This window comes from Coffea arabica, chromosome 11c (genome assembly GCF_036785885.1).
Source record: "Coffea arabica cultivar ET-39 chromosome 11c, Coffea Arabica ET-39 HiFi, whole genome shotgun sequence".
Classification (NCBI taxonomy): Eukaryota; Viridiplantae; Streptophyta; class Magnoliopsida; order Gentianales; family Rubiaceae; genus Coffea; species Coffea arabica.
Window position 1 is genome coordinate 30593232 of NC_092330.1, and position 14488 is coordinate 30607719.

Below are 14488 nucleotides of genomic sequence, written 5' to 3' on the forward strand. Positions count from 1 at the left end.
AAACACCCATTCACCAATTTTATACTAGTATCCGTTTTATTTTTTTTTTATTTTATTTTGTTTTGACTTGGAAAAATTTGGATCGTTTCGACCCGCTTGCTATTCTAAGTGATTATATGTTTCGAAACCATGAGGTTTGTTTGGATTGTAAGTTATTTGGGATTATTTAGAATATTTTTACTGTAACACTTTTTGTGATGTGATGTATGTGAGATAAAAAGGTAATTGGGAAGGTACAAAGGTGTATTGGAAATTGTAATGATGATGTAAGCAAATAAAACTGGGTAAATAATACTCAATCCAAATATACATGTTTATAGATTACTTATTCATCACTAATAATACAGTACTTTCATTAGTAAGATTCAAATATACATGTTTTTATGAAGTAATTTTTTTTATTTTATTGTATATTGTTATAAAAAAGTTTGGATAGTTTCAATGTGAATTATTTTTAAAAGTCAAAACATGCTTCAGGACCATAGATCGTCTCGCAACGGATCTTCTGTCCCGCACCCGGTACCATTCTCTGTCCCTTTTTTATTATATTGCTATTTCTCTTACATAAATACCATGTTTTAATTCTTTTTTTGTTTCTTTAAGATCCAATAGCTATTAACTAAGTAATATACAAAATTTAACAAACTCAAAAAATCAAAATGCATAAAAAAAAATGAGATTTTTTATGAAATAGTTTTTTTTTATTTTATTGTATATTTTTATAAAAAAGTTTGGATAGTTTCAATGTGAATTATTTTTATAAGTCAAAATATGGTTCAGGACCGTAGATCGTCTATACACGAATATTTATAAATTACTTATCTATCAACAGGTACTCCTATTACTAAAATTTGAATACACAACCTTTCTTTCATAAAAAATGTGATATCCAATTTATAGTATCCACGCAAGGGATATCCATTTTAGAGTGTCACATTTGTACACAACCACAAAGCACACATACTCGGCATGGACAGAGGAGTGACATTTGCCAATGTGTTGTGGCTAATTTGGTAATTACGTGTCTATTGTGTTAGGAGCACTAGTGCGTTTGGATAGGAATTTGAATGAAAAATACCATAACACTTTTTACGATTTAATGTACGTAAAATAAAAAATTATTAAAAAACTTATTTACGATTCAATCAAAAAATGTTCGGTAAATAAAACTCAATTCAATAACACCTACTCTTTTTTTTCCTGACAAGTAAGAGGTCTTGGTTTTAAATTAAGATCTCCCATTTATAATTTTTCTCATCTTATCACCTAATTTAACCCTTTCCCGACGTCCACTCTCATTATTATTTCTTGCTGTCAACTAAAACATCATTGGTAGATGATATCTATAAATCACCTAAATTACACAGTGGTATATCCAGACCTTTGAATAGAATGAGCATCTTCTCCTTCTAAACTTTTTCTTGTATATATATAAAAAAAAAAAACAAACAAAGAGGGCTGAAAATATGTAGCTTTAATTACACAGTCCCGTGTATCAGGGTTAGGTAGTAATCCACCCTTGTTCACAAAATCTTCATATTATCTCCAACACCTTCGCCCTTCTATTGGACAACCATAGCCGCCTATTATATGTTTTTTCTATTTTAGGTTCCATTTTTTCTTTTTTTTTTATTTTATTATTTAATGCCACTAGTATCTCATGTTATTTTTATAGTTGAATATGCAAAAACAACTTTTGATTTTTTTTTTTAACTTATGATTAACTTTTTATGCACTAACAATGTAATGATTTTTTTTTTTTATACTAGTAGCTTTGGTTGAACGTCACATAGGCATGATTTGAATTTATGTTATGTGGCATGATTTAAACCTACTTATGTAAAAAAAAACTTTACACTAATAGTGTATAAAAAAAAAAGTTACCCTTAACTCATCTCTCATATTTAGCGTAATTTATGTAATTTCTATGGTCAACAACAATTAGTGAATTACAAGTTTTTAAAATGTAATTTCTACTTATTCATGCTTTAAATGCAAGATATATATATATATATACACACACACATATAGACACACATATACATATATATATATACACACACATTTTACTTGGGATGTGCTGTAGAATCTTTCCAATCAAAAACTGACAAAAAACTTTTAAGCATCAAAAGAAATTGTTTAGCATATTACTTTCAAATTGTATACCACAATAGGATTGAAAGAGAAGGAAATCTAGCGATTATTTAAAAAAGAAGAAAAAGAGGACTAAGAAAAGGAGAAATTAAAAATCATATTACAACTTTCCTCCAATAAAAGCATTATAATATTGAATGATTTGTTTTGCTACCCAATATGTCAAAACTAAACTAACTTGTTTGAATATATTAATCTCTGGAGGTAGTTTCTTGATTTTATGAGCACAAGGTAAAATTGTTAATGACCTCTAATATGGGGCAAATTCTAGTTAAGTCTTTTTTTTTTATTAATCTTTCTTACAATATTAGTAATGTATATATTGACGAATCTAAACATACGCTATATTATTTTAATTTAAATTTAAATACTAAATTTTTTACATGTAACTTAATTCGCTAATATATGCATGGACAACACAAAAAATATTTACCCATCTTTTCATGAGAAAAATCTAGACAATTGGACAGAGATCTGGTTTTGATGGGGACGACAGGGCAGGGAGGATGGATGGAACTTGCATTTGAACGTTAAAGTCAAAGGTTTGTTCGCCCAACACGAGCGGTGTCTGCAAATTCTACGCGGAGTTGCAACAAAAAGTCCTCCATCACAAATCAACTTGCGGTTCAATGAAGGAGTTGTAAATTTCGTCTCTATTCAAAATTTTGTCAATTTTTTTGTTTTTTTTCCCATTTGAGAAAGACTAGATGCTAGCAAGTATTACAACTTCTTTTTTTTTTTTGGAAGAAAAGTTCGAGTGATTTCTCCGCTAATCACCCGTGCAAGTCAATACAGCTTTGTTCGGATTGCGATTTCCATCGAAAAATTACATCATTTTTCGTAATCAGATTTTTCTGTTACCTTTTTTTCTCACATACATCAAATCGCTACAGTAATTTTTCCATGAAAAATGCAATCCAAACACAACCAAGTCTTTGGAATCAGACACTTCTTTTGCGTTATTTATATATTACCCATCAATTGTATTTGCAGTGAGAATTAGACATATGATTTTCGTAAAAACAGTGACCTGTTCATAACGATTGAATTGACATATTTTGACTATGATGGCAGAGTATCATTACTAGCTAAATTGATACGGTCTATGATGTCTAAGGGGTTTTAATTTTGAAAAGGAAGACTCGTTCATCTTAGCCAAAAAAGAAATTCTAATTCGAATCCAATTATCACAAAAGTTCCATTAAAAAAACTTATTGGGATTAGTGTGGTCGAAAGATTGAGATATCCTAAGTGAAAAAAAAAAAAAATTAAAGGAACCTGTTGGATGCATGCCTTGTGCTTAGATTGGAGTGACATTCCTCTCACCCATAAACTTTATGTAATCAACAAAAGATTAAGACCCGCTATTATTTGTGGATGAGTAATGGTTGGTTGCTCTTGAAGAATTAAGTTTGTATTTTGTTCCATTTATGTGTATATATATATGTGTGTGTGTATATACATATATACGTATATACACACACATGCATATGTGTATATATATGTGTATATATAAATATATGTGTATACATATAATATACACACACACATGCATTCATACTTTTTGTAGTTCCATTTTAATTGAGGTAATATAAAGGCTCACACATATGTGTTTGGATAAAGTATTATTTGAAATAATTACTGTAATACTTTTTGTGATGTAATGTATGTGAAATAAAAGGTAATTAGAAATATAAAATGATAGATTGGGAATGTGTTATTGATGCAAGCGAAATATTATGTGAAATAATTTAGCAATCCAAACACATAGCGTTTATTTGATTCCTATGCTTTTAATTATCGAAGTAAACGGTCCGAAATCAGAGACTATGACATAATACCTGTATATTCTGCTTCCATTTGTATTCTATCCTTTTTTTTTCTTTTATTTTTTTTGGTAATTATATTTGTATTGTATCTATTGATTATTCAAACCTCAATTATATTTATCTTTTTTTTTTAATATGGACCGCATAATTCAATCAAATCCATTGAAAGTTAAAATGACTCGATCACCATTGTCCCAAATAATCAGTTTTGTAATTTGTCGAGGCTCCAAATTCAGTTATTCTCTTATCATTCAACTTAAATTACTAAATTTAGCTTGTTTTGTACTTGAAAATCATACTTCACATATGCTCTCAGATACATTTTCAAAGAACAAGTATTTAGGGAATATGCTCCACTACATTTCATTGGGGAGAATTTCTGTTATTACACTTTAATGAATATATTTTCAAATAAAAATTAATGTCCTGCATAAGACTTAACTTACTATTTGATTAATCAATTCTCTGTTTTTTTTATTTGAGTGATTTTGAGCTATTTAGCACCATACAAGGTATGTGCAAATTGGTGACAAAGCAATCATTGGACAGGAGATTATTTGCCCAAATATATTTGCTTACATCACCATTATAATTTTTAATATACCTTTTTATCTTCTCAATTATCTTTTAATCTCACATACATCACATTATAAAAAGTGCTACAGTAAAAATATCTCAAATAATTTACAATCCAAACACACTCAGATGGCTTTGATTTTTAGGTATGCTGATCCACTCATAATCGAATGGTTTCTAAAAATCTTAATTATTTTTTTAAAAAAAGTAAAATACATATATAATTGAAGAGAAGATAAAGGAGATAAGACCAACCTTGAATTTTAGAGACACAGATGCCACAACATGGTGGAATTAAAATTTTTGCGCTTGAATTGAGAGATACCTAAAACTTAATTAATAGACCAAATCTATATATAAAAAAAAGAGCAAAACATTATGTTCCAAAATTAAAAAAAAAACCCTAGAATTAATGCAGTTGGCCTACAAAAGAAAACCCAAATTGCTCTTCACTTGATTCAACATGCCGGGGGGACATCTTAGTAGACTTGATGAACTATTTGACCGGCTTGTGAACAGTATCAAATTAATAAAATTGACCAAAGTGAAGGGAATTCAATTTCAACTATTGCTGCTAAGAGTAGCTGGCCTGCGGCTGAGGCTAATGCAATTGCGATGTTGCAAAATGTCAAGCTTTCATTTTCAAATGCATGAACGTTGTCGAACAAGAAAAGTAGCATTGATCATGAAAGTGAAGTCCCTATCAAAGCTTCATACATATATAGCCAAGGTTGATCAGTTGGTGACAAATGACAACTAGTTTGAAAGGTCTTCAAGTTGGTTTTTTAGGTATGTGTACAGTCAAGAATAGGCTGGAAATTTGAAACACACACTACTGTACTTTTATTCACTTTATTATGATACTTTAATCCATTTTCGTGGTACCTAATTTTTGGGGTATTTGTAGGAAAAAGGTTTACTATATCACTTTATTAAAGGAATCCATGTAACGTAGGCTGATCAACATGCTTTATTATATGTATAAAGTCGTTGTCAAAGCTTCATACTCAAGCTTGATCAAAGCAAGACCGTTAACAACTAGTTAAATAGTGTCTACAAGTTTTTTTTTTTTTTTAATGCCTGCGCATTTATATATAGTCAAAGAATAAGCTGGAAGTTTGAAACACGGTTGCATATATATATATATATATATATATATATATATATATATATATATATATATATATATATATATATATATATATATATATTTTTTTTTTAAGTTTTTCCTGACAGGAAAAAGTTGAGATTTAAGATGCAAAGCAGAAGAAGTGGCACTTGCGTTGCAGCTTTAGGCTATTTTAAAGCTTTCTTTTGCGATCTATTTTTCATTCTTTATTTAAAATGAATGCAAGGTGCGATACACTTACACTAATGCAGCGGATTTCACCAGCACTGTGGCAATTTCTGACACGACCTGAAAACACGACACGAATCTAACACGAAATTAATGGGTTTGGGCTGAGATTTCAGGGGGTCGGGTCAAAATCGGGTCGAATCCGATGAACTCGAAAAGAAAATATGTTGATTTCGGGTCAACCCGTGGGTGACCCAATGTGACCCGTTTATGAATTAAAAATAATTTAATAAATATAAAAATTATTTTATCTAACTAAAATAAGTTATTCTTTTTTTTCAAAGGCATTAATTACTTAATCCTAAATGAATTTATTTAACTTGTGTGAAGTTGAAATTATTATATTTGGACAAATAATATATTATATTTTTTTTTACTTTTATATTGATTTAATTTAATTTATATTTGGTTTGGGATAAAACACTTTTACGGAGTTTAATTTATTTTAGATTTGGTTTGGAATTATTTATTTAAATTTTTATTACTTTATTATGTAATTAGTTTTATGAGAAATTTATTTTATTAAAAATTATAGTAGTGAATTAATAAATTAAAATTAAGTTTCGGGTCATTTCGGATCGACCCACCAACTCGAAATTTTCGAATTGGCCAGTTAGATTCGGATCAACGGATTTTTTGTTATACGTGGGTCTCAACCCGACTCACCAACCCGAATTCAACCCGATTGCCACCTCTAAGTAATACTAGAATGGGTGGCTCTAATTGAAGTCCTTGTGCGTGTGGAGAGGTGAGAGGGAGTAAAAAAAAAAAAATGGAATCGAGGATTTTAATTTTTAAAATTTGTCTTTAATTTCATACTAATTTATAATCATTATAGTTGTCCTCGGGAGGATTGCAGCTTGTTTCAAACAAAAACCATTCAAGAGATAGGCTATTGATGACATGATAAGTAGGTATAGAAGTTTTCAACACAGGCAGTTGGAGCTTATTAGACTTTCTTCTTGTATTTCTTGTTCTTTACTTTTAAAAAAAAAACTTTATTTCTTGTTCTTTACGTTTTCTTTTGTAACTTTATTATTATGCTCCTATACCTCCAGTCTCTTAAAATAAAGTATTAAGTAAATTAAACTAAATAATCCTCTTCCTCCTCTCTCTCTTTGTTTGTGTGCCTTTTTATATATATATATATATACTTTTTCGTTCCTTTCCTTTCCTTTTTTGATTTTGCCGTTTGCCTCAATGCTAGAGTTGTCATTAAAAAAAGGGATATTTGCAAAAACCTTCCTTGAGGTTTCTGACATTTACATTGACCTCCCCTGTGATTTGAAAAATTACACTGACCTCCCCTGAGGTTACTAATCCTTTGCAAATTCAGTCCAAACGATTAAAATATTGTTTTAGGAAGTGAAATTAGAATTTTGTACCAGATTTGCCCTTTGTGCTATATGTACAATAAATGACAAAGTACTACAAATCAATTAACAATTAATAAACTTTAAAAAGTGTAGTTTATCGGCAAATACGCATTACCTATTTAAAGTACCGGCTCTTTACGGGTATTTTTCTTTCAAACATTTAATTTAATACAAATATTTATGCTCAAATACAGATTTGTATTTACTCTCAAATATTTAATTTTTATTAAATACAAAACCTACCAATCTCTCTCTCTCTCGTAAAAATATTAATATAACACTTTTTCAATTTTAATTATAAACATTTATGTATTTAAAATAAATTAAATGATTCAGAATAAAATGCCCACAAAGAGGCAATACTTTACTCATATAATAGATGAAAGCCATAAAGAATTAATACTTTATGGACAATTTCTTTTTTTAAATATTTAATTTATATTAAATAGATAACCTACCGATTTCCTTTTTGCAAGAATATTACTGTAACACTTTTTGAATTTTACTTACAAATATTGATATATTTATCATAAATTAAATGTTTGAAAATAAAATACCCGTAAAAGGCCGGTACTTTAAATGGGTAATACGTATTTGCCCATAAATTACACTCCTTAAAATTTATTAATTGTTAATTGATTTATAGTACTTTGTCGTTCATTGGACATGTAGCACAAAGGGCAAATCTGATACAAAATTCTAATTTCACTCCCTAAAACAATATTTTAATCATTTGGACCAAATTTGCAAAGGATTAGTAATCTCAGGGGAGGTCAGTGTAATTTTTCAAATCACATGAGAGGTCAGTGTAAATGTCAGAAATCTCAGGGGAGGTTTCTGCAATTATCCCTTAAAAAAAAGAATAATAAACATGTTTTATCAACTTGAAAACGAATGGGAAATTTTGTGGCAATTGGCATGTAACATTTTCAGGCAGATTCTACTAAAATAAAAAAGGTTACCTCTCTGACACTTTCTTCATTTAAAATTTCTCCATTGCATTTCGTTAGGCTTGTTGCTTTTACATAATTAATTCTAAATGCTTTTGTACTTAAGCGGATCATCAATTAATAACGTTTGGGTGAGTAGCAAAACTTAAGATCATCAGAGCTTCCCTCCAATCAGCAATTGCCTGGATGGTGAAGTTCTGTGGGTTCCTCCTTAGGTTGAGTGAGACTCTGTTTAGTGTGCCCTGAGTGTAGTTTAGATTTTCCCCTGTTAAATGCCTACTGTCGAAAAAAAAAGATCATCAATTAATAAATCTATTGCACTTCTGTACTTAGACTCTAGCAATATATTGTGAAAAGAAACATCAATTTACTCAAACTGACAAATCATTCAGGGTTACTTCAACAATTAAATCTAATTAGTTTTCTACTTAAGCTGGCCATCGATGGATGACAAAATTTTGATGGTCATTATTATGTGATATGTTGAAACCGCAAATGCACGGATAATACCCTAACAAGGCGAGTATCTAGGAGTCGAATCCCACGGGAAGAATAATCAACTATGAACATTTATTTATCAAACTCCTCTATTATTTAAGCTACAAATTAATTCGAAGATATCAAATAATGAACAAAAATTAATTAAAACTAAACTTAACAAAGATAAATATTTTTTAGGCCTCAACTGTTCCGGCCACAAACCTTATGTTGATCAATTAATTAGCTCGTGTAATAACCATGGTAAATTCCTTAATATTGTTCACGAGTGAATTAGTTATGTCCAATAACTAAATTTAGTCTACTTTTTTAATCTAAACCTAATTAAAAATTCATTAGGATTAAGATGAAAAGATTGTACAATTACCCTCTAAGTGCTTCTCAACTTTCATGAGTTGCTAGTTAAAATTATGTCCCCTCTCTCTCTCTCTCTCTCTCTCTCTCTAAGTAGGAGATCATGAATCTATGATCTTTTACCTACAAGCCCTCCCATTTTATCACCAAACCCAACCCTCCTCCAATGATCTCGGATTTATTAATAACTTTCATCTATTAATTAACACTGGATCTCGGATTTATTAATAACTTTCATCTATTAATTAACACCTTAGACCCTTCACAATTAAGGATCCATTAATTGGAAAGATTGAAACAAAGAACATAAAATAGCATATCACAAAATTCACCAATCAACTAAAGATTGATATTGAATTAGAGATGAATTAATTCTATCTAAGCCTAAGAAGTAATTAACTTGAAATAATTAACAAAAACAACAATGATGATTAGTGATAAGGGATTCATAAAAGATTTAAGAAAAGAGAATTAGGAAATCTTGTCTAAGACAGGCGAGATCTCCTTCTTCTTCCTTCAAATTTTGACAAAAATCCTACCTAGAGTGAAAAAAAAAAAAAGAAATCTATTTTAACCTAAACTACTCCTAAAAACTATTTTAAATTGAAGATATGCAATGTTTCTTTTTTTTTTTTTTTGTTGAAGGCAATATCTAAAATGTTTCTAATCGCAGCAGTGCAAAAGCCTCAAGGTGGCTACAACGGACCAGCCCAATTGATTCGAGCTCGTTTGAGGTCTGAAACCCGTCGGCTAAACCAGTTGGAGCCTTGTTGATCCTTTTTGAGTTTTTTAGTGTTCCTTTTCAGTTTTCGCACAGAGTTTTGTCTGATGCCTTTCAACTTGATATCATCTTCAAATATATTAAAAAACTTACAAAAATCATGAGATAAACACCATATTCATCAATCGAATGAGTATTCTTTTTAAACTACACTTCAATAGAAATTTTGTAAAAACCCTTGTGTTTCTGACTTAAGCACTTAAAGCACACGAATCATGAATTAGAACACACATGTAACCATATGAAAATGTGACACTAATCAAAGAGACAAAACGCCAAAATAGGAGGAAGATCAGTTTTAAGGACTTGGATTAAGACGAATTTATAAACACTTAGCAACAGTAATGTATAGGGAAAAATCCACTTTTCGTCCTCAAATTTTGAGTTAGCGACACATTTCATTCGCAAACTTTTAGATGCACCACATTTTATATATGAATTAATTATTTTGGACTACATTTAATTCAAAAACGGTAAAATATTCAATTCAAACGAAGAAGGCTAATGTGGCCGTTGATTTTGACTGAAAATTTTTTTTACTTAACGGCCACGTGCCAAACACGTAACTTTCTCCATCCAAATTAAACAATTTACCCTTTTTGGACTAAATGTAGCAAAAAATAATTAATTCATGTACTAAATATGGTGCGTCAAAAAGTTTGAGAACGAAATGTATCCCTAACTCAAAGTTTAGGGACGAAAAGTGAATTTTTCCCTTAGTGTATATTGCTAGTCAGAATGATAGCAAGCCTTTCACAATAATATAGTGCCGTTCATAATGTTCTACCCAAGTGCATGGGTGTGAATAGGTTGAAGCCCATTCCTGAGTGCTCATTCCATCTTAACCAATCGTTTGGTTGAGGGTCATGGCCTCCACTTTTGAAAAAGGATTGATTCCGATTGACAAGATTTGGTTGACAACTATCGGTATGGAAGATCTAAAATTCTGCAAACGTGATTAACGAGTAGATTGGTGGATTTTGATCTCTTACATAATGCTGCCTCCAGAAAACTCTTTAGAAGTTCTCTCTATCTCTCTCTCACATCTCAATTCTCATCTTTTTTTCATGACAACTAGCATCAAATCTGTGAAATCATCCCAAATATACCTGAGAAATTTGTTCCAATCAGAGAAATAAGATTCTCTCTCTATTCATCTTACGAGATGATTTCACGGGTTACTTTTTTGAATCTTTTTTTTTTATTCATCATTGATTTGTTTTATGCTTGATGTTGTATGTAATTGAAAGTTAAACTACTTTATTGCACCTATCGAAAGCTTTTCATGTTTTTTCCCAATTTCTTTGTGAATTTTTTTTACCATTCAACTAGAAGTGAATGTATTTGAGTTTAAAGACCAGCATCTAAAATAGTATGTTGTTTCTCTTTTATACCGAAAGAAATAGTATATCAATCTTGTGGGTTGATAATTGATTTGACCTAATTCACTAATTTGCTTCCTCTACGAGAGAATGAGGAATGGAGGTTTTCTACTCTAGCCTTGAAATTATTCGAAAAAAAAAGGAATTTTCGTTATTAAATATTTCAAGTTGCTTATGTATGCCGAATTTCCTAACAAAATTCGCTTATGTTAAAGAAATTCCATTCCTAAAGGAAGAAGATTGAATCGTCTTTTAATTAACCTTCTTTATCCTCCTAACTGTTAAAAATCAACTATTGCATCCAGTTTTTTGGTCTATTAATTAAAGAGCTAGTACCATCTTGGAATGGTCTTTTGTGGTAATTTTGAACTTTTTGGATTTGAACGTTATTATGCTAACTTGGCATATGTTAATCAGAATAGCTTTTTTTGTATGTCGATCAAAATAGCTTTTTGGAATTACTAGGCATTATCAATACTTCTTGGAATAGCTTTGAGCATTCGGGATTGCATAAGTTTTTGGTTTTGTAAACTAAACAATCTAGTACTTCTCCACTGGACTTTCTTATATTAATGTACAAGGTTTTTGTGTATTATAAAAGACTTGATTCTAGTTTCTGGTTAGAAATGTATTATATTAATGATTGCAGCATTAATTTTGTCTACAAATTTTGTTTTGTTTATATTGGACAAAATTTTTTATTTATTTACAGGAAATAGTTGTTGAATTGGGCTTGCATTCCCATTGATGACTGTGAATAAACCAAACAAGAAAATCAATAATCATTCCCATTACTTTCCCTAAACCAAACACCTAAAAAGGAATAGCATAAACCTATTCCGATTGAAGAGGTTTTGAGAGTGATTGTCATTGCCAATCCGGAGTGGCAACCAAACGGATGGTAAGTATCAAACATTTCCTTGGAGTTATCACATTGAACAATTAAATCTAATTCGTTTACTTACTCTAGTGATTGATTAATTCATCTTTTCTACTTGATGTTTAGGATTTAATGAACAATGGACAGGAGGAAATCGATTAGATCAAACTGACAAATTTTTTATGGTCATTTGTAGCTATTCTTTAGGAACACCACGGGGAGAGACTTTATCAATTTACTTCACGAATCCCACAAAACTATTTCTAGACCAATCTCAAATAACAAAATGAAAACATGTTTCAAATTACAAATAACAAAGCATGGATAAATCCATTAGATAGCAAAATAGAATCTTAAGAAGGTTGAATATTACAAAATCCTATTCAGTCAATAAGCTTTTGATGATGAGGCTTATTGTCATGTCATTGTTCTCGAGGTCAATATACCTTGGATTTATGACATGCGGTTCTCTTGGCATTTTACTATTATAGATATAAGACATCTTGATCATAACTTAAAATGCTATTAAAAAATTACAACATCTATTAATAGCTTTGCTCCAAATAATTGAAAGCTGAAATAATCTTGAACTTAGGACATGTTGTATACCATGATTATTTATTTATTAAATAAACTTATTATCTGCAAGAAAAACATGAATATTTTCAGTTGGGAAAGACTGGCTCTTCAAGTAGCATTCATATTCTTTGTCAAATCATGTAGGTAATGCATACATAAAAAGTTTTCTGGGCAATAATTTAAGCATTACTCACATGAATTTCTCCAATTTATGAGAAAGAAGACCTTTAATACTTATATAATGTGCACATCAACGACTGACTGGCAGCAAACTCGTGTATATTACATACATGAACTTGTCCATGACCATGCATAAAATGAAATGCACACTATGAGCATGTCCATGCCTAGATCATGTGTTATATGCAAGGGAACTTGTAATGTATTAATGGATAATAACTATCACATGCCCTAATTGCTTATAAGTAATTTACCCTAGCCCAGAACCCAGTCTAGGGTGGCATGGTTTCAGTTGACCTACATAATCATGGACACTAAGTTAAAATTATAATCTACATCAATCATCTCATGCTCGGTGGTGCCTATTGAGGTTCTCAACATCTAGTGCATAACATGAGTTCACCATAAATCATGGCACTAAACGTTATCATAACCTTGCAAACATGAATACACTCATAAGTGATCAATGATTGAGACAAAAGAATTGCTATAAGTTAATTTGGAAAATTACAAAGGGGCAACATGTACAAGGCGTCTACAAATACCTTTGAAAAATTCACTTATGTGTGTTGCCGGTGTCCTCTAAACGCTAAAAAGATAAAACCAGATGATTTTCTGTCAATATTCATCAATCCAAAACTTACAACAAAATAACCATTCCCTGAGTCTTTTCATGAAATTTCAACGAAAATTTCTCAAAATAAAAAGTATATTGTATTAAAAAGTTGGGATAATTTCAGAAACCTCCCCTAAGGTTTCGGATAATTTCACTTAGTCCTTTTCAATTTCAAAAACTACACTTACCTCTCTTACTCATTTAAAATGATAATTCTAACCTTAATATTTTTAAAAAAACTCCCTTGTTACAATGTTTATACAAGGGATGGATTTTATAATTTTTTTCCTTTTTTCTTCTTATTCATTTCTCTTATATTTCATTAGAAATATAGAAGAACTATCAGTGTTGTCTCTAACCACTATCCCGATCAAATGTTAAACTAGTAATATTTTTTTGATAACTTTTGATATCATCTAATATTTTGTAACTCTTTTTTATTTTATCAAAATCGAGAATAAATAAAAAAAAACTAAAACAAATGGCTTAAGATCACTATCAAACTATGGTAGTTCCATCATTGAACTAGTCCATAAACTTTTCTTAAAAAATAGTCCATAAATTAAAAAAAAAAAGATAACACTTTCTTCTCTATCTTAAAAAGAATCTATATCCCTAATAAAGGAATATAAAAGTAGCATATTATAGAAAATTATAGTTGATTATCAAACAACAAATATTGGCATGAAAAACTTGACGGTCATTCCTTTTATAAGTGTGCCAAATTACTTTACAATTATTTAGAAGAATAAATTAAACTTTATAAGATACGTGCATTTTAGGATATTCATTAAAATTTTGACCTATTTTAAGGTTTGGCTACCAAAGTGTCAAATTAAAGGAGGTAAGTGTAATTTTAAAACTTTGAGGGAACTAAGTGAAATAGTTAGAAACTCAGGGAATATTTCTGAAATTATCCCTAAAAAGTTTACCAATTTGATAGGTTTTTTGGTTAGGATGATTTCGCAATCAATAA

General features: G+C 30.0%; 1 long non-coding RNA gene across 1 annotated transcript; it reads left to right on the top strand.

Annotated features, from left to right (window-relative positions):
* The first annotated feature begins 12088 nt into the window (after window positions 1–12088).
* LOC140016934 (uncharacterized) lies at window positions 12089–12326 on the top strand. The gene is made up of 2 exons (XR_011823223.1): window positions 12089–12158; window positions 12264–12326. It is a non-coding gene; the product is annotated as an uncharacterized lncRNA (long non-coding RNA).
* The last annotated feature ends 2162 nt before the right edge of the window (window positions 12327–14488 follow it).